Source organism: Cydia splendana, chromosome 2, assembly GCF_910591565.1.
Source record: "Cydia splendana chromosome 2, ilCydSple1.2, whole genome shotgun sequence".
NCBI lineage: Eukaryota > Metazoa > Arthropoda > Insecta > Lepidoptera > Tortricidae > Cydia > Cydia splendana.
In genome coordinates, this window is record NC_085961.1 from 11,436,917 (window position 1) to 11,457,918 (window position 21,002).

Sequence of the window (21,002 nt, forward strand, 5' to 3'; positions counted from 1 at the left end):
CAATTAGTGACTGACAATGGACCCCCGTTCCAAAGCGAAGATTTTAAACAATATTGCGCAAACAACTTGATTAAACATACCACCTCCGCCCCGTACAGACCACAAACCAATGGGGCGGCAGAAAACACTGTAAAGTCAGTAAAAAAGGCTTTAAAAAAGGCATTGTACAGGGGACAAGATCTTGTAACAGGTCTACATAAGTTTCTTTTTCAATACAGAAACTGTGAACACGCGAGTACTGGCGTATCGCCCGCAGTCGCGTTACTCGGTCGACGCCTGCGCAACCGGCTCGACGCACTGCGACCCGAGACCGCTGAGGTCGTGCGCAGGGCACAGCAACGGCAGGTGGAGGCAGCCGGCGGTCGCGATAGGGAATTTCAGTTAGGAGACGCAGTACTGGCAAGGGATTATTCGACTCGCGGAGGCAAATGGACTCCGGGTAACATTGGGGAAAGAACGGGACCGGTGTCCTACAAAATAAATTTAGGCGGGGGGACTAGCTGTCGTAGACACGCGGACCAAATAATACCCGTGCGCCGCACAAGGTTTTCCTTAGCAGGCCCTAGTTCATCGTCCGAAGGACACACGGAAAGCACGGGCGCTAATCCTCCGTCACCGCCAAAGGAGCCCGTAAGTTCAGCAAAGGAAGGGTCAGCAGATGAAAGCGAGTTTGATTCTGCTTCGGAAGGATCCGAAGGATGCTCGGCAGACCCACCCAAAACCCAAAGTCTAATACCTTCCGCAGAAGGCAGCGAACGCGCTAAAAGGGCATTTAGAAGGGAGAAAAGATTACGGGGGGTGGAATAGAGTAAAAAAAAAAAAAAAATAGTATATAGTTAGTAACAAATAGATTAAAATAATAGTAGGCCTAAGTTTTTATTAATAGTTGTTAACCAGTGCCGACGCCGCGCCGATGAGAAAATAAAATGTGTGCATTGCATAGATTGCTTAGGTATTTATTACCTTTTGTAATGTTGTAGTATTAATTTATTATTAAGTTGTACCTTTTTATGTATGAAATATTGGTACTATGTTTCTATTATATAAACATAGTATCAACTCCAACTCCCATTTGTTGTATACCTATATAAGTAGTATTGAGTACTTGTATTGCCAAGGTGAAGGGTTTTCTTATTACAAAGCTATTATTTAGCAGGACTTAAATGGGTCTAAAGCAGAGGGTCAATTATTTATATATAAGGGGGAAGAAATGTAGGGTATGCTTGTAACTAAGATTAGGGTAGTTTTAAGTTCTTATCAATAAACAGTTAGCTTCCGACTGCAGACTTTCATTGACGTTGTAGTTATAAAATTAAACAATACAAATTGCATGCTTCCTACCTACCTGGGGATTATTTTTTATTTGGCTTACTGATTTCCCCTCCATTTCTTATTTTTCGTGTAGTTTATTAAGCCATTTCGTCCCGCCAACGCGTCGACTGAGCCCCGCTTCGCGGGGCTCCTATTTCCGCTCTGAGAGACACAAGGTAACTAACGGACCTACCTGAGGAAACAGGTTTTGTATTGTTTGGCTTATTGATTTCCCCGCCATTTCGTCCCGCCAACGAGTCGATATTTCCGCTCTGAGGGACACAGGTAACTAACGAACCTACCTGAGGAAACAGATTTCTTATGTTTGGCTTACTGATTTCCCCGTCATTTCTTATTTTTCATGTAGCTTATAAAGCCATTTTGTCCCGCCAACGAGTCGACGGAGCCCCGCTTTGCGGGGCTCCTATTTCCGCTCTGAGGGACACAAGGTAACTAACGAACCTACCTGAGGAAATAGAATTTTTATTGTTTGGCTTACTGATTTCCCCGCCATTTCTTATTTTTCATGTAGCTTATTAAGCCATTTTGTCCCGCCAACGAGTCGACGGAGCCCCGCTTTGCGGGGCTCCTATTTCCGCTCTGAGGGACACAAGGTAACTAACGAACCTACCTGAGGAAATAGAATTTTTATTGTTTGGCTTACTGATTTCCCCGCCATTTCTTATTTTTCATGTAGCTTATTAAGCCATTTCGTCCCGCCAACGAGTCGACCGCGGGGCTCCTATTTCCGCTCTGAGGGACACAAGGTAACTAACAAACCTACCTGAGGAAACAGATTTCTTTTTTCTTTATATGAAGGATGTTATTGATTTGGTTTCTTAGACGTAATTCACTTTATTCATTAAAAATGGGGGTCCCTTTGTTTGACATAATTATTGAAAGTCATAATGTTTACTATTATAGCTCCTAAATATTTGAATATTAGAGGAGATATTTTCTGACTATCGAAATTTGAAACAATAAGTTTATGGGAAACAAAGGGATGACATTAAAACGATATGATTAACACTGATTTAAACTTTCACGATTATTAAACATTATCAAACTGCACAACGGGACTTAATCGCGTATTTAAGTTTTAAGATTTACCTCCGACGTTTCGAGGACGGCGTTGTCCCCGTGGTCTCGGAGAAGACTGGCTCAAGTTGACATCAACATCTTCTAGCCGCGCGAGTTTTTCGAACTACCCGCACTTGGTCTTGTTTATCAGTTTGAACGTTTTGCGCACTAGGGATGTCACTCTGTCGACACACAACACTAACGATATTCGATTTATCGACTGTCGATATTCGTTTCCGCTTACATTTACTAATGACTGGATTCCATGTGGATGAGATCGTTAACGACCATTAGTCCGATAAAATATATGCCTTAAAATATTTCTGAATAATTATTGATATACCTTTGAATGTTATACTCATCAATTTTATAACTTTTGTGATTATAGCGTTTAATATTATAGATGTTTAACATTAGAATGAAATACTTAACAAAAATTATGACTTTTGATGTTTATGTCCATAAATTATATGGATATAAATTTCTGAAAATCGAAATTCGAAACAATAAGTTTATGGGAAACAAAGGGATCCCGTACTTATGAATGCGTTTTTTCATAAATAGATAAATAGGAAGGCATGAAGCCCTGCCTGCCTAAGAGTCGCAAGATTTCAAAAGATAAGTAACTATAGGTACCTGCCTTTATCGGAATCATTAACTAATAAATGAAACAATACCTAACACATAATTAAAAATGACGTTGTATCGTGATCGTTGTAGAAAAACAAAAACGTGCAATTTGCAAGCAAAATTAAAAGTTTTTTTTTTAAGTTTACCTTGACACTACTTAAAAAAGAGTTAACAGGTATTGGGTGTTAAGACGTTTTTATTTTCTTCCCGCATTAGGGTCCCGTAGTAAAACGCGCATTACCGCATCCCAATAAAGATGGTGGGGGAACAGTAAATCTTTCCCGCACTCGTAAAAGTACGACTTTACGACGCGCTTACCGCAAAATATACGGGACCCTTCTTAATCTGAGCGGGGTTAATTAAGGCGATGCCTGTTTATTGATATGCCGGAATGAGCGCTGAGTACGCTGAGATTTTAGTGCGAACGTGATGGAACTGATGGATGACGTGGTGAAATTTTTGGAGTTAAATATTTTCTTTATTCCGGTGTTTTTATTTGCTGTTAAATTTTATGCTTAAAGAAACATATATTTAGGCATAAAATAATGTAATTGATTGCTTCAGTTAAAATAGATCATGACCTATTTACATGTAACACACAAAATAAAATAAATTGCAATGCTATGCTAGTACATGTCCGTAGGAGTAGCTTGTCCGATTTCTAAGATCCATAGTATTACTATGGCGTACTTTGTCACGTAGATTCCCCAGCCCGGCTGTGGGCTTAGCAAAAGGAAACCCACGGACAATATTTAATACTAAAACTTACCAAAATTAAACTTTAAGCAGGTGCTACCTAATTATTTCCATCAGCTATTCAGGGCAAAAGGATATTCAATGAAAAGTTAGTTTTTGTGACACATCATTTATTACTAATCTTTCAAACACTGCGAGTTCTACGTTTAAATCACTATGTAAGCTAGCATTGAGCACCTTATTCTACAAGTGTCAGTCGGTAGAGCTGGGTCGTGCCAAAAGTGGTTCTACAATGATTTACAAGCAGACCTATCTAAATTTGTTAGTACCTAATTTATCATTTGCCATCACATATGATTTATACTAAATTTACTTATTTAAATTTTGTACGAACGCTCCCAGGATGGAAGGAAAGGGTACAACAACCTCGAGACGATGCTACCGCCAGTTCAAGCCCGTGGTGCCATACTCCGCTGTGCTGGAGCCGATTGCAGCAGCAGGCGTCCGACCTGACACCGCGGAACACCGCAGAGGGACTAAGGCCTCAATTTGACAATGGCACCTCCATCCAGCAGACGAACGAGCCTCTCATAGCAGACTGTTCACCAGACACCAAATTATGCTTGTTGATTATGGACAGACTTCCATAATCCAGAATAAACACCCAGTCAGCTGAAAGAAACATTATAACTTTAACAACTAGAAACATGTGGCATCATAACCTTTCAAGGGACATTATATATTCTGAGTTTCTTACCAGCTGGAAATTTCTAGAGTGGATTCATCTCACAGCTCTGACATCCCACCCAACCACATTGTTTCACCAGCAGACTGGAAACGAAGCGAATGGTCAAATTATGTAAGAACAAAGATTCAACAAGGTGTCAAAACTGAAGACACTACATATTATCATGTTCTACTTACTGTTTGTGGGAAAATAACTTTAATATGAGCTTCTCAGCTCATGTGCGCAGCGACTGCTGCATCTCCAGGACTCTGATCGATGCTACCAGAGCATGATGCCTTCAGCTTCACTTTAGAACTTAAAAATGCCCATCCCGGGCGAAAGGTAACAAGGAAATGAATCTCAGGCCTAACTCTCCCTGGGATGACAACAATCAAAATAACAGTAACTATGAAATTCATGGAATAATTTTATATGTAAGTTCAACATACAGAAATAAATCGTATTTATTTATCTAAACATATTTCAACCTTTATTGTATTTGTTTATTAGGTTTTTGATTTAAATTTTAATTAATATTATTCCATTAATTTAGAATTTAGTTTTGAAGTAGCAACCCCATCAGCTTCAATTAGTTTCTTATTGGCTAGATGGTTGTCATATGTATTATTGCTACATCAATGACATCCTAGCCACACAACAAAAACTATTCTCTATTTGAGACCTATGTAAAAACGTTACTCTGAAATATCCCTACAAAACGCAGTGTCACAACTTGATCTTAGAAAAGCGGACAGGCTATACCTAGTCTCCAGTTTTGTTATAGTGTTCATGATACTCGTTTTAGTTCACTATCTAGAAATTACGAGTACTATATGTTTAAATTGTTTAAGCATGCATCTATCAGGGCGGGCGTCTAATTAAAAACCGCATAGAATGTAAACGTGCGTTTTCCTATTACGTATTCTTGTGTTTTTTGTTCGTTTTTAGGGTTCCGTACCCAAAGGGTAAAACGGGACCCTATTACTAAGACTTCGCTGTCCGTCCGTCCGTCCGTCCGTCTGTCTGTCACCAGGCTGTATCTCACGAACCGTGATAGCTAGACAGTTGAAATTTTCACAGATGATGTATTTCTGTTGCCGCTATAACAACAAATACTAAAAACAGAATAAAATAAAGGTTTAAATGGGGCTCCCATACAACAAACGTGATTTTTGACCAAAGTTAAGCAACGTCGGGCGTGGTCAGTACTTGGATGGGTGACCGTTTTTTTTGCCTTTTTTTTTGTTTTTTTTTTGTATTATGGTACGGAACCCTACGTGCGCGAGTCCGACTCGCACTTGCCCGGTTTTTTATTTAAATTACATTTTCACATCTCCTATTCGGAAAAGTGCTTTTTCTTCCATGCTAAATACATATTATACACTGATAGTTCAGTAAAACTTCTGTCAATTTATTATATATAATCTTACCCTCCTCGCCTACACAAGTACATGGAATAGAATAGTCCGTGGGTAAATCCATATGTCTTAACAACATGACTGTGTCAGCCCGAACATACTTGACCGCTACGTCGTAGCCACCACCTGTGACACATAAATCTCATCTTATACAGCCAGCCTTCCCTACATATCAACGAAACGCATTGTTTGCCGTGTTTAACGTATAAGATTTGTATCCATTTCACTAATATAATTAATTAATAATACAATTTATTAGATCTCCAAATAAATAAACATTTAAATAAAATTGAAGCCCTCGTTTCAAATCAACCAGAGTTATTTCTCTATTGAACATTTTATTTAACGGCGTGGATTATACATACTATGCCGGAAAATGATAAACCATTTCAAGCCCAAAACATCCTGCCTCGGCGAAGCTCGAACATCACAGTAATCCAATGGTAGTAAGTTTAAAGTTAGTTTAAATCTTAACGTGTTATATACGCTGTCGCAGGTAGCAAGAACTTAGTCACGCCGGAGAAAACAGAACTTTTAAATAGAATTTGGCAAACATTTGGTCAAGGAGGCTAAATCTCTTTTAACAATTCGTTACGTTTTTCATCTTATTTCGTTTGATACGCCTTGGAGTCGAGTCTTTATGCAGCGTCAGTGTTAGCAGCTAACTGATTGGTGAACATGAAATGCAATCAGGAGTCGTCTCATTACGCATCTCGCTCACACTTATTGGTGCGGGTGAAATGCCTGTTGACACGACTCGACTCTAGAGCGTATCAAAATAAAATTAATAACTATGGCGTCACGATCTCATGTAAAAATTTGACTATCTCAGGACTGTAGACATTTTCTCCATGAATGTCGTAACATTAATGCAGCTGCAGTTGCCATCCGAATATCAGCTTTATGGTTACAATATCAAAAATATTCAGCTCTGTTGAATTAAAAAGTAATTACAGACGAAATATATTTACTCGTAATTGTAAGGGGTGCGTATCCTCAATGGCCAGTGTATGGTCCGCACTTAATTGAATTTTATACTATTTTCATATCCTTTTCCACGAAATTGAAAAAAAAATACTGGAGACCTCGGGTGACCCTAGGGCTGGCTCATTCCTAGGTCAACGAATAGGCATAGCCATCCAGCGGGGTAATGTAGCCAGCCTCATGGGCACCCTTCCGCAGGGCACAGTCTTGGGGGACCTTTCATAGGTGGGTATTTTTTCTATTGTTGTTTAATATTTAAGTAGGTTTATTTTAATGTTAGTTTGGTTTTGTAGGTAGTTTTAATTTTAGGTTACATTTATATTTCGTTGTATTATTCATTACTACTTTTGGTTATTTTATTATTCATTATACATAATAATATGTATCAATACAATAGATCAAATCAGCAATGCAAACATTTTATTTCTAGTAAAATATGCACGCTATCAAAACTGTCGACATATTTTAATGACCCATCGAAGAGGGTAGCGCAAAAAGGTTATTGCGGAATTGTCGGTCGATTCCCACTTCATCGCGTATCTTATATTAGTAGCATTTTGTTCTTAAGGGATATAGAGCTGACGTGCGCGGAATATTGACGAATTGGGTGTTGCGAGTACCGTCGACTTAAGGTGGTTCTCCTTATGCGAATTTCATACAATTTTATTGGTCAATTTTCTCTTAATACGTAGATTTACAGCACTTACAACCTTGATGTTTAGGTAGTGCATAATCGTCTGTCGTCGCCAAGTTAAAAATAATGACCAATTATTCAATATTTTTAATTAAAAACCATTTGAAAAATGCGAAGATTTTAGTTAAGCGCTTGTTTGTGTGAGTGATCTACACTATCCATGTAAAACAAGATGGCGAGATTCAGTTTAATAATAACCAACATAGATGTCACTTTAACACAGGTGACCTAACTAAGTAGTGTCTAATTTACTCAATAGATGGTAATAACGTAAGGGTATATAATTCACAAAATATGTTGTAATAGTTTAGCTTACAAACCATTTCCGTTAAAATTTGATCCCTACATTAGTACATGTAACTACCTAATCGGAGGTCAGGCCAGATTTGCTTTCTAAGGGTTTCTAGGAATTTTCGTTAATCAATTATCAGTTCAAAACTGGGATTGGTAGTAAGGTGATAATTTTTCAATGATTTTAAATAAAAATTATATATTCATAAATTATAAATGAATTTTCATTGATTTTACAAATTTATAAGATCATAACATTTATAATAAATTATTATTAAGTCCGCGAGAGTGTGAAGGGTACTTATTCCATAGATAAGCTGTGCGTTTTTCTGCATACGTTTTTTTAAACTACCTACCTACCGCTCTATTTTTTTCCCGTTCACCGTAAATTAGACTATTGTACGCAAGAGTATTGTGGTTGTGGTTTACTCGCTGGATTTATTTATACGGACGCCTAAACTAAAACTCATTAACAGGCTTTTATTAGGTCGACCTGTATGTAACTAACTATGTACTTAATGGAATCTAAGGTAACTAATTTAACCATCTTCCAAGGATTGTAGCGTCATGAAAATTGGCAGCTGTATGTAGTTCTGATGACAATACAATAATATGGTACTGTCGAACTGATCTGATGATGGAGACAGGAGGTGGCCATAGGAACTCTCGACCTGTATGTAACTAACTATGTAATGGAATCTAAGGTAACTAATTTAACCATCTTCCAAGGATCGTAGCGTCATGAAAATTTACAGCTGTATGTAGTTCTGCGGGCTCAGCACGGTTCCATTTTTATCGACTATCACTATGCGCGTCCCTTTCGCACTTACATACTTATTAGAACGTGACAGGCATGGTGACAAGGGATAAAAACACGACCGTGCTAAGCCGCCTGATGACAATACAATAATATGGTACTGTCGAACTGATCTGATGATGGAGACAGGAGGTGGCCATAGGAACTCGGTGATGAAACAACGCAACCTAATTGTGTTAGGGGTTTTTAGAATTTATAATGAGTATTAGTTGTCTGTCGTAAGAAAAGTATAGTCAGCGATAAAAGCTTGTACCAAAAATGAAATTTTTGCCATAAACTTATTTTACATTTTCGGTAAGTACCTAATACATGTCAAGTCAATACGGTAATTAGTTTCTACGTAAGCATTTTTTGTCTTCGGTACCTACCTGCTCTGCTATTATTATTATTATTTTAAAAAGTTTAAGAGAACATGTCGACATTCGTACTTTTTTGGAAAGCTGAGGAACTCATTTCTGTATTTTGTACGCAAAGTATCATACTTTTTTTTAAAGTAATGCCTTAAAATGTTACAAAGTTTGGGGAAAATTACAAAAACATTGTGACTTCAAATCCTTTTTTTTTGAAAATTTTGGAAAGTTTTGGCAATCTTTTTTTATTTCACGTAATCAGTAGTTTATTGGCTATTAGGTGAATGTTTTTTTACGTCCAAATTTGAGTAGTTTTTTCACAATTACCACTTTTTAGTCGAAAGGCGGGTTTTGTAAACAAAAAACTAAAAACTCATATAACTTGAAAACCAATGAGTTTTGACCCCTGGTTGACTGGACTTAAATCATTGCAAATGACCCATAGAATAACCCCTTTCAAGGAATACGGCGAAGACTAAGACTCCGCTGTCCGTTTGATCGTCCGTCCGTCTTCCGTTGTCGTCCGACAGTTGAAATTTTCATACAAATTATGTATTTAATATTATAGGACATTTATAGGACATTTTTACACAAATTGACTAAGCCCCACGGTAAGCTCAAGAAGGCTTGTGTTGTGGGTACCTACTCAGACAACGATATATATAAATTACATAAATTTATTAATTTCCGCTACCTAAAGGTTGTCTGGAAGAGATCGCTTTTTAGCGATAAGACCGCCTGTTGTTTAACCTCTTCTTCCTGTATTATTTGTATTGTTTTCTGTAATGAGGTGTGCAATAAAGAGTATTTGTATTGTATTGTATTGTATATAATATATAAATACTTAAATACGTAGAAAACAACCATGACTCAGGAACAAATATCTGTATCATCATACAAATAAATGCCCTTACCAGGATTCGAACCCGGGACCATCGGCTTCATAGGCAGGGTCACTACCCACTAGGCCAGACCACACCACCATTCCGGGTATTTCTGTTGCCGTTATAACAACAAATACTAAAAACAGAATATAATAAATACTTAAGTGGGTCCCATACAACAAACGTGATTCTTTTTCCGTTTTTTGCTTAAGGCCGGCGCCCCACTTCTGCGCACGCTACATCCACGGCCCACGTTTTAATACAAACCGTGGGCAAGCCCACGAAATTTTGTATATGGTCTAAGATCCCACATATATGGTCGACCTTCACCAATACGTCTGATGGATGAAACTTATATTTTATGAAAGAAAATATGTTCCAGAACATAAATAAATAGGGTTGCCTAAAGAAATATGGTCATGGCTATTTTTAATAAATTTTTGAAAAAACATTTTTTCGTCAAATTTCACCGATTTGTCTGACGATCGAGATAAGTTTCAATGGAAAGTATACAACTTGTACAACATAAATCAACTAGGTTGCCTATCTTTTTCCGATCACTATTATGTGGTTGCCGTGTTTAAAGAGGTGATTTTATATCGATAATTGCACTCATCTGTCTGAAGCTTGAATTATACATCAAAATGATGGTAATTTTATTGCAAATAGAATGGTATAGGGTTGCCTGCAAAAATCCGGTCAAAAATAAGGGTTGCCAGGCTTTTAAATAAAATAAGAAGGAAGGACTTTTAGCGATAACTCATAAACGGCTTAACTAAGCAAGTTTGTTTTAATTTTATTTGAATGAGTTCTTTAGGCACTATTTTCATGATTTTTTTCATATTTTTTGGACCAATGGTTCAAAAGTTAGAAGGAAAAGCCATTTTTTTTCTTTCTAAACGATTGTTTCCGAAATGATTCACTTTATCAAAAAATGTTGTTTATATACCCCTATTTATTTTGAATGGTCTATCCAACGACACCCCACACTATAAGTTTGAAACGATAAAAAAATTGTCACACACATTTTGTTTCTTTCAAAGCGATTATTTCCGAAAATATTCACTTAATCAAAAAATGTTCTTCCAAAACCCCTATTAATTTTGGAAGACCTATCCAACGACACCCCACACCATAGGGTTGAAACGAAAAAAAAAATCCTCACATACATTTTGTTTCTTTCGAAGCGATTATTTCCAAAAATATTCACTTTAGCACAAAAAAAAATTTTGAAGAACCTTATTCATTTTAAAATTCATATCAAATGACATATCACAACATAGGTATCAACCGAAGAAAAATAAAAAAATGTATGTATCCATTTTTTTCGCTTCAATCCCATAGTGTGACATGTCGTTGGATAAATATGCAAACAATATAATATATATAAACAAAAAATATGAAAAAAATCATGAAAATAGTGCCTAAAAAACTCATTCAAATAAAATTAAAACAAACTTGATCAGTTAAGCCGTTTATGAGTTATCGATAAAGTCTTCCCTTCTTATTTTATTTAAAATCCTGGCAACCCTTATTTGTGACCGGATTTTCGCAGGCAACCCTATACCATTGTATTTGCAATAAAATTGCCATCATTTTGATGTATAATTCAAGCGTCAGATAGATGAGTGCAATTATCGATATAAAATCACCTCTTTAAACACGGCAACCACATAATAGTGACCGGAAAAAGATAGGCAACCTAGTTTATTTATGTTGTACAAGTTGTATACTTTCCATTGAAACTTATTTCGTTCGTCAGACAAATCGGTGAAATTTGACGAAAAAAAATTTTTTTTCAAAAGTTTATTAAAAATAGCCTTGACCATATTTCTTTAGGCAACCCTATTTACGGGTCATCCATTAATTACGTCACACGAATTTCTAGGTTTTTTTACCCCTCCCCCCCTCCTTGTCACACTTGGTCACATTTGGCAAACCCCTCCCCCCTGGTGTGACGTCACATCAACGAAATCGGCAAATATTTATTTAATATTTTATCAAAATATTTTTGACAAAAGAAATATTAGTAATTTTATAACCCAAAACTGATTAAGAAATAAAATTAAACGAATAAAAACGATTATCGTTTCTAAGACTTGTTATTTAAATGTATATTGGCGTATAAAATAATTTAAATAAATTTTCGGTTACTGATGAAGTTAAAGTGACGTCACAAAGTTTGTGACTCCTCCCCCTTGTCACAACATGTCACATTTTCTTGACCCACTCCCTCCTCCTAAACGTGTGATGTAATTAATGGATGACCCCTTATTTATGTTCTGGAACATATTTTCTTTCATATTTTCATAGTTTCATCCGTCAGACAGGTTGGTGAAGGTCGACCATATATGTGGGATCTCCTACTAATAGGAACGTGGGTCGTGTACATAGCGTGCGCAGCAGTGGGGCGGCGGCCTAATGGTACGGAACCCTTCGTGCGCGAGTATAAATATGTATAGGAATATATAATATAATCGATAAACGTTTATGGTTTGTCACGATGTGTGACATTCGTATTTAATTCTTTATATTTTTTTGCACCTGGTCCTGTCCTGCAAACTGCATCATGCATATCTACTTCAGATTCTTTTTGACTAGGCTAGGCCGATCATCATTGTTTATTGTGTATTGCATTTCCATGTTGCTACATAAAGGTGTTACAATACAATTTCGAGTACAGTGACATGGACCCTGTAAGGGCACAGCAATTCTTATTCTAAAATAACAAATTAATTCTAGGCATGTCAAACAAATTAAAATAGGTAATAACAAACATTAAAATATATAATAATATGTACATACAGTCGACGTCAAAGATATGTTTACATGTTTGCACCTTACTCCCTTGTAATAAACCGAAAAATGTAAACATATCAAAGACGTCGACTGTACATAGAAAAATTCGCCCTTGCCGCCGTGACCTAGCAGAGGACGCTGGTTCGATTCCACCCCGGGGCACTGGAGGCCTTGGTCACTTTTTCTTAAGCCGCGTCTCGATATCGCGCGGCGGCCACGCAAGCATTGTTCGACCGCGGCAAATCTGTATTTTGGCTCGCGAGCCATTTTTGGCACCATCTTGAATTATAGCGCGGCAGCCGCGCGCGGCAAGCAATCCGACGATCGACCAGTTTGTACTCAGGAACCATGGACGTACGTCGTCGTGCAGCTGCCGCTTTAATAATTATTTATCATATTGTTCACAAGAAACCAAAACGGAAAGTTCGATGGTGGTAACAACATGGTGGTAACTAGTGGGAATAACCTCCAAGTTACATATGAATGTAAAATTTCAGCTCAATCGGAAATCGGGAAGTAACAGGCCTATTCGGATTTCGAGATAATCACAAGATCTTGCAACGATTTAGAGATCAACTAGATCTACATTAGATATCGACTAGATGTGACTTGGATATCTAAGTCATAACTTGTCGAAATCGTTCAAGAGGACCTCCAGAATCGCGGAAACGTCAAAGGTCATTGGGCGTTTTTGACCCGCTTTATGAACTTTCCCGTACAGAGACCAAACTAGTTTTAAAATAGAGAATTTAATCTCACTTTTTTAAATATGTAATTTTTTTTATGTATCAACCGGCAGAAAAAAGTTATTCAACAGTATGTGTACGAGATAGTGTTAGGGTCAGTTGCACCAAACTGTTCGTACCGTTAAAGAGTTCGCTAATTTTTGATGTATGGAAAGTTTCATAGTAAGGCGCCGGGGCGCGCCGGCTGACGTTGATCAGTCTGTCAAATGTGGTTGGTGCAACTGGCCCTTAGTGTTGTGTGTTGTTATTGGAAGAAATAGTATTCAAAACTATTACTGCTCGTGTATACAAGGCCATCGCACTACCGTCGGAAGGGTTTAGGCGGAGTATGTCACTTTCTTACGAGGTCACTTTCGAGCTAGGTCACTTTCTGAGGACGTCACTGTCTGAGGACGTCACATTCTGGGTTTGTCACTTTCTGTGGTCGTCACATTCTGAGTACGTCACTTTCTAAGAACGCCACTTTCTGAAGACGTCACATTCGGAGTTCGTCACTTTCTGAGTACGTCACTTTTTTAGCATGCACGTGCACCGTGCGCCTGCACGAACAATGGATACCAGAAATTATATTAGCGGTACGGTATAAGGCCACTTTTATGTATGACATACAGAATGTTTTTTCAGTGACCATTGAAGGGAAATACGAATCTATAGACGATAACAGGAAACTGTCGTTGCCGTTTGGATTCAGACGCCCGTTATCCTCTATAGATTCATATTTTCCTTCAATGGCGACTGAAAAAACAACCTGTATATGTCATACATAAAAGCGGCCGTATGCCGTACAGCTGATTGCTGGTATCCATTGTTCGTGTAAGTATACGCTTAAATCTTAGTATAAAAAAGTGACGTACTCAGAAAGTAACGCCCACGAAAAGTGGCGTTCTCAGAAAGTGACGTGCTCAGAATGTGACGACCTCAGAAAGTGACGAACTCAGAATGTGACGTCCTCAGAAAGTGACGTCCTTAGAACGTGACCTAACTCGAAAGTGCCCTCTTAAGAAAGTGACATACTCCGCCTAAACCGTCGGAAGCTGTGCACATGCTGCAAGCGTAGTCTATTTTTTATCATGGGCCAGGCATCAAGAAGTGATTGACGCGCCTGCTGCTGCCTTTTTAGACGAATTAACAATTGATTTTGATCAAGCAGAATAAAAATATTGTTTTTTTAGAACTGGATTTTATTTTTGTTCCTATTGATATTAAACAATATAACAACAGCAACGTAATCTAACAGCAGCTATTCAAAGTATATTTGAAATAATTCCAATAGTTCTGACTTAATTCATTGCAAAAATGCTATAATGATGAGAAATGATTTTTATTTTTTTCTCAATTCTCCCATGTCTTGCAAGAATGCGACTCATACCAGTGGGTAGCAGATACATTTACCTACATACCTAGCCCTATTTCGTTTGTGTACGCTGTGGGTCATATGTCCGAACAAAACGCCCAATGACCTTTGACATATCTACCTTACAAATATCTTTAAATTATCCGTATTGTAACTTGTTGAAGTCTAGTAGAAATCTAATTCATTTTCCGAATCGAGCCGTAAGCCTAAATTTAGCTTTCAAGATTTGACCTAGATACACTAACTAACATACATAGTAACAGGGCAAATTTAATTAATTGTTTTTTTTTATATAAGTTTTAGTGTTTTGTTATAAAGTTGTATAAATGTTATTAAATAAATAAATAAGCTTATTAATTGTAAATAATATAAAAACTTAAGTATAGTAATTTCATTTTAAGTAACTTTAAAACTATTCCAGTCTCAACTAGATTTTCTTAAAATTTATTATCCTCATTCCTTATTAGTTAATATTATCTATTTTGATCCTTTTTAGCTGATCATCAAACACAAACATCCGCTACCGATATCCTGCCTACGGGAGTGAACTCCTAAATATCACCTGGCCACAACAGAACCAGTGAAAATGAAAAAAATAAGTACCTATTTGTAAATATACTCAAATTTGGTAAAATCATATGTTGTTTTTTTTTTAATTTAATAGTACAATAAGAAAATACTTTTATTTTCTTTAGTTTACTGTGTTGTAATAGTTATGATTACTTAAACATTACCCAGGGCCTAAAATGAATAAAGTATGGAATAATGTTTCGCCCTGAAAAACTCTGAAATATACTTTGTAGCATGTGGTATGTATAATGAATGATTTATTTATTTGAAACAATATACCCTGTATTGTATTAATCCTTGGCAGTGTTTTTAACAATTTGTTCGAAAATGTGCGGCAATAATGACGTTTATTAAAAGTCAGAATCTTATTAGTGTCATAAATAAGAAAGATAATCAGAAAGGTCGAAGAAGGTTACCTCAGGAGCTACTAACACATACAGGCTGCTCCAAAGTAAAAAATCGTAATTAGTTAATTTCTTCGTAACCACTACCACTACACCGGTTGTTATGATACTGTCTACTGGCTCTAAATACCCTAATGCATGTGTATGTTTCCGTTTTGTCCCATGGCCATACATACAATATTGTCCATGGTATCAGTCAGTATGTGCCCTACATATACATATCCAAACCCAAACAGGCGACGCATGACATAATTATTTAAAAACAAGTATTTCGGTCTTAGCGGCCATTCACGCCATTTTTGAGGCAAATCTCAAGAGCTCGCGGAGTGCACTGAATACGCTTAGCCCGCACTTGATCAATCAACATTACGAAGTTTTTAATTTTTTCAAGATAAGTAAATATTTAAAAAAACTATGAAATTTAAGTGTAAAAAAATACCTAGTCAGCATACTATTATACAATAAATAAGTAGGTAGGTACTTATTTGGCGAAGCTAATGACAATTGTCACAAGAAACATGACAATTGTTACGAAGTTTCGACACAGAACTCATTTCCTGTACGGTTACCATCAGTTTGTCACTGACATAAACGCCGTCGAGAACGTAATTTACTTTCTATACATCTCGCTCGCACTCGTATATTAGTGCAAACGGGATGTATAGAAAGTAAATTACGTTCTCGACGGCGTTTATGTCAGTGACAAACTGATGGTAACCGTACTGTTAAGAATTACCCAAAATTCTTTTAAATCTTGTGACAATTATATAAAATATATATGAATCAAAAAATATATAACCATTATACCATTGCGGTCGAGCGGAGTATCACATTATTATATTATAGTAGACAGTATTCACAGATTCTGCCCCTTTCCAACTTTCTTCCTCTGCTACACGTAAGGTTGGGCAGGGCCGGAACATGGGGCAGAATCTGTTAATACTGTCTACTATTATTATATAATATCGTAATGTGGTACCCCGGTCGACTACAAGGTACTATCGTTATGGTGCGGCACAAACTCATGCGGTATTATGAAGTAGCTACTAAATAGCACGTAAGAATTATAAATTTGTGCATTGACCAATTATTGAAACTTACTTAATATTAGGTCAGGCAACGAAAAGGTATACATACAGGGTGGATTTTCTTCTTGGGTCAGTGAGAGCAGCTACCATATCCCGTGCTGCTACGCGAAAACGCGGTCTTATTAGAAGACCTTCCCTATCACCCCTATCATCCCTATTCATCCCGGTTGACGGTATCTTCTCTTTTCCGCCTTTTATGTCTATAACTTTTGATTTTTTTTGTGTTCTAATAAACGCTTCGAATACATTTTTCTATACATCATCCGAATCCAGGTATCACACGTATTTTTAGTAGTATCTCTATTTTTCACCATTTTGAACTTGTCGACTAGACTACACTCTGCATGTATAAGTACTTCTAATATCTATTAGTGATATTAAGCTTTTTGTATCACTTTAGTAATTAACTTGAAATACTTATTCATTGAAGAAGGAAAGTCGGATCAATCGTTAATTAATAAGCAGGCAGAGTAAAACAAATATCGGGCGAGTACTAGGGAATTGAGTTTCTCTCACCGCTGTCCAACGTAGTGTGAACTGAGTGCCTAGCCAAGATATCAATCGTTTGCGCCATAGCGAACGAAACTCTGACGTCTCTCTGTCGCAAATGATTGGCATCTTGGCTGAACCCTCTAGAGATCTAAGAACTGTGAATAATCGGAAAATACGACCATACTGGTTAGCCCAAGCGGTCATCCCATTCGACGCGCTCGGTAAGCGGATGGAATAGTAGCTTTAAAGCTTGCATTAGGTTAGGTAGGTACTTTCCCCTAAACTAAAACATGAATATTTCAGTTCTGCATTGAAATTTAACTTTGTGTCCATGCACATTTTTGGGCTCATTCTACACCGTCAGCATTCCGTACTACCACTTAAAAAAATGTCCCGAGATGTCCGTTCCATTACGTCACGTTTTAGTACTTCACTTGTACGTGTTTGACGCACGGACGTAGAGAGTAAACTGGATAGTGTACACTGGCCAAAAAGTGTGTCCACATGAGAGGTCAAACCTGAGCCCTCCATCTCTTTCTAATTAGGGTGACCATAAGTCATATGAATGTGGGATATTAGCATAAGATGGAATGTATAGTTTGGCCAGGATCTTTTCTCATTCGTGCATAATCAGAGAGAATCATACTGTATTTACCCTATGCTAGTATAATTGCCCCAGAAAAGAGATGGATATAGTTTTTTTCTCTTCTGTAAAACGCTTCACACAACCTTACTTAATTTAGTCGTTATAAAGCTTTTAGTCGTTATAAAAGCTGTTACAGATGGGATGGGCGTATTGGATCGCGATCAATGCGATCGTGGTTTATTGTGAGGAAGGTGGTCCGCCGTACGTCCATCGTACGTATTGGGTGAAAACCAGCGTAGTGTCTTACAGACACTGCTTATGCTGAGCGGCATCCTATTTGGTGTATGTTTACTGTATTGTTAACTTTATGGTGTACTTACCGTAATGTAGGTATGTTTTTGTACGCCAAATAAATATTTTCTATTTCTATCAAAGACAGCTATAAGAGAGAGCGAGACAAATATCCAGGGTCGGGTAAAACGTTGTAGTTGTACTTGGTAATTCGCAAATCGTATCGATTAAAAACGCTGCCTTCGGTCGTGTTTTAATTTATCACCACTCGTTGCGAATTTAATTCCTACTTTCAACACTTGCAACGCAAATAAATTTATATTATTACTATGCCCACTGGTTATCGATACTAGTCATTTTGTGAAGCCCTAGCGTAGCGTAACAATTTATGTTTTTACACGAAATTATCTTGATTATTGACTAAAATGATAAAATATTAGCACACGACGAAATAAAAACTTACATTTAACTGTGTAAACCGGCATTCTACACTATTTATGCTCTTCATAATTCATAATTTAACAAAATACCTATCACTATCAATATCATACTCATGGTGTGTTCATATACGTGATGACTTCCCTTTTGCATACTTTAGCTATTCTTTAAGCGTTAGCGTCATCGTAGATCTGTAATTGAAACAACATTTTCAAATTTGCCGCTTTTGTATACTGACGGAAATGTCGGCCCAACCTATATAGAATCGATTACATATATATAAATAGTTAGAATTAACGTTCCAGTAATTAAATACTATGTATAAAAATATGAGTCTGTAATGTCCAATCTGTAATGTAAGGACTTCGGATTTAATTTTTGGCAATTATGTAGCTCTCATTACGTGAACCGAATAATTAAACATGCCAAAATAAGTATATCTTTATTTATTTATTAGTATACTATTTAGGTAAAGTTATTTTTACATTAAGTAGGAAATAACAATTTTGTAAGACCGATCCAAATCGTACCGACATCATGGTGACCCTAATCGTCATCAAGTTGGGGATACCAATTAATATTCAAAGTTACTACAATTTCTACCATATTCAATTTACTGTTTTTTTTGTTGCGCACATGCTTGGCTTAATCAGTTAATAATATTAACATCATAATAATTAACAAATTACTTAAAAGGTATCAGAACTGTAATTAGAATATAGCACTAAAATAGTATAAGAAGGTAATGAATTTCAGTAGTATATTGATATAATTTCTATCACAATGGTATCTTTTTAACATTGGCAACATGTGCGAGTGAGACACAGGGCTCAGGTTTTTCTATCTCATGTGGACCGTTTTCTCTAGTCTGGTACGAACAACATTCTGTCTCGGTGATAAGGTTCAAATTAGTATGGCAAAAAAACTGACAACTCGCTCCAGTTTAAACAATATAACTTCATGGTTTGACGTACCTACTTAGTGGAATCTACAATTTCCATACAAATGTGGCTTTCCATTCAGACAATGCAATGGTCCTTATTATGTTTCATGTGCAATAAGAACCTTTTTATAAGAATTTCAGTTGGAAAGGACCTTATTGCACTTGAAGTATAAGGACCCATTTGTAATGGAAAGCCACAAATATTTAGAGGATTTTTTTACTATCAGGATTGAATATGCCAGTGATTTTGAGCTGGAAGAACTAGATAAACAAATTATTATAATATATAGGGTCTGTGAGACTCAGGTCTATTTTTTTTTTGGAAAAAGCTCTTTTGGACCATTTGGAAACACTCATCATTCATTGCGGTGTGAAAACAAACATTGTAGAAAGTATGTAATCGTGACCTTTGAAATTTACAATTTGGAATGTAGGTAGCTTAAAATCGGACCAAGCTAACGCCTCGGCCAGGAGCCACGAAACGTACGCTACGTGCATATAATGTGGGTATTGCTTATGTAGGTAGTATAACAAATGTATGGCAGTCGAAGGCAGCGTCGAGCAAAAAAGAATAATAAAGGTCTGCATACGGTCACGAATTTATTGTATGGACCTCTATATACCTCACCGATAATTGCATGTGATTTCCGTTCCATTCCGGTATTTGTAGCAAGGTCTGTCGAGGCCTTACAGAATATACCGTCCGTGACCATAGACAATCCGCCCATTCTGGTGCTAAATTCAGTTCGTCTGGATGCGCCTTTACCTTAAATTAATCTTGCAAAAAAATTCATCTCTTACACCGCGCCATCTAGTTTACACTTTTGTCCCTAGTTAGCTAATGAGAGTAATCAGAAAAGCCATCTTCTGTACTAGCGACCTCTAGTCTGTTTTGGCTTAATGGTCACAAGACTGACACTGGGGGATATGGTAGTGTGCGTGAATGCATGAAATTGCAATATTTTGCAGTTTTGTCAGATTTTGATGAAATGAGACACTGTTGAGTGGAATATATTTCGATTTAGACGTAATATTTTTTATTGTTTGCGCCAATATTAACACATCTTAGAAAATTGTTTGGGTTTTGAAAGAAATAGTGATAATCCGCAATTTGTGCACAATCACGCCATCTTTTGGTGGCTAGTCGGCAGGACAGCCCTACACATCCACCTTAAGCCATATTAAGTAGGTAGGTAAGTACGTAATTTAAAACAGTACAAGAGGCGTATTCTGATTGTTATAGTAGGAAAATAATTAATTTGATGTTATTTATTGCGGATCAGTCATCGTCAGACCGTTGTCAGTGGCACTGACAGATCATATCCATAACAAATTATATCAAATTCATAACCAGATATTATAATCAAAATACGCCTCATAGACTTGTAAAATTTAATTCAAGATACGGT

The 21,002-nt window shown here is 36.9% G+C and overlaps 1 protein-coding gene and 1 long non-coding RNA gene across 2 annotated transcripts in view; one reads left to right on the top strand and one right to left on the bottom strand.

Moving 5' to 3' along the window:
* Positions 1–21,002, bottom strand: part of LOC134804118 (uncharacterized) — an 805,015-nt gene that overhangs the window by 150,661 nt on the left and 633,352 nt on the right. The window lies entirely within an intron of this gene.
* LOC134804074 (ras-related protein Rab-18-B) overlaps positions 1–21,002 on the top strand; it is a 175,689-nt gene that overhangs the window by 6,911 nt on the left and 147,776 nt on the right. The window lies entirely within an intron of this gene.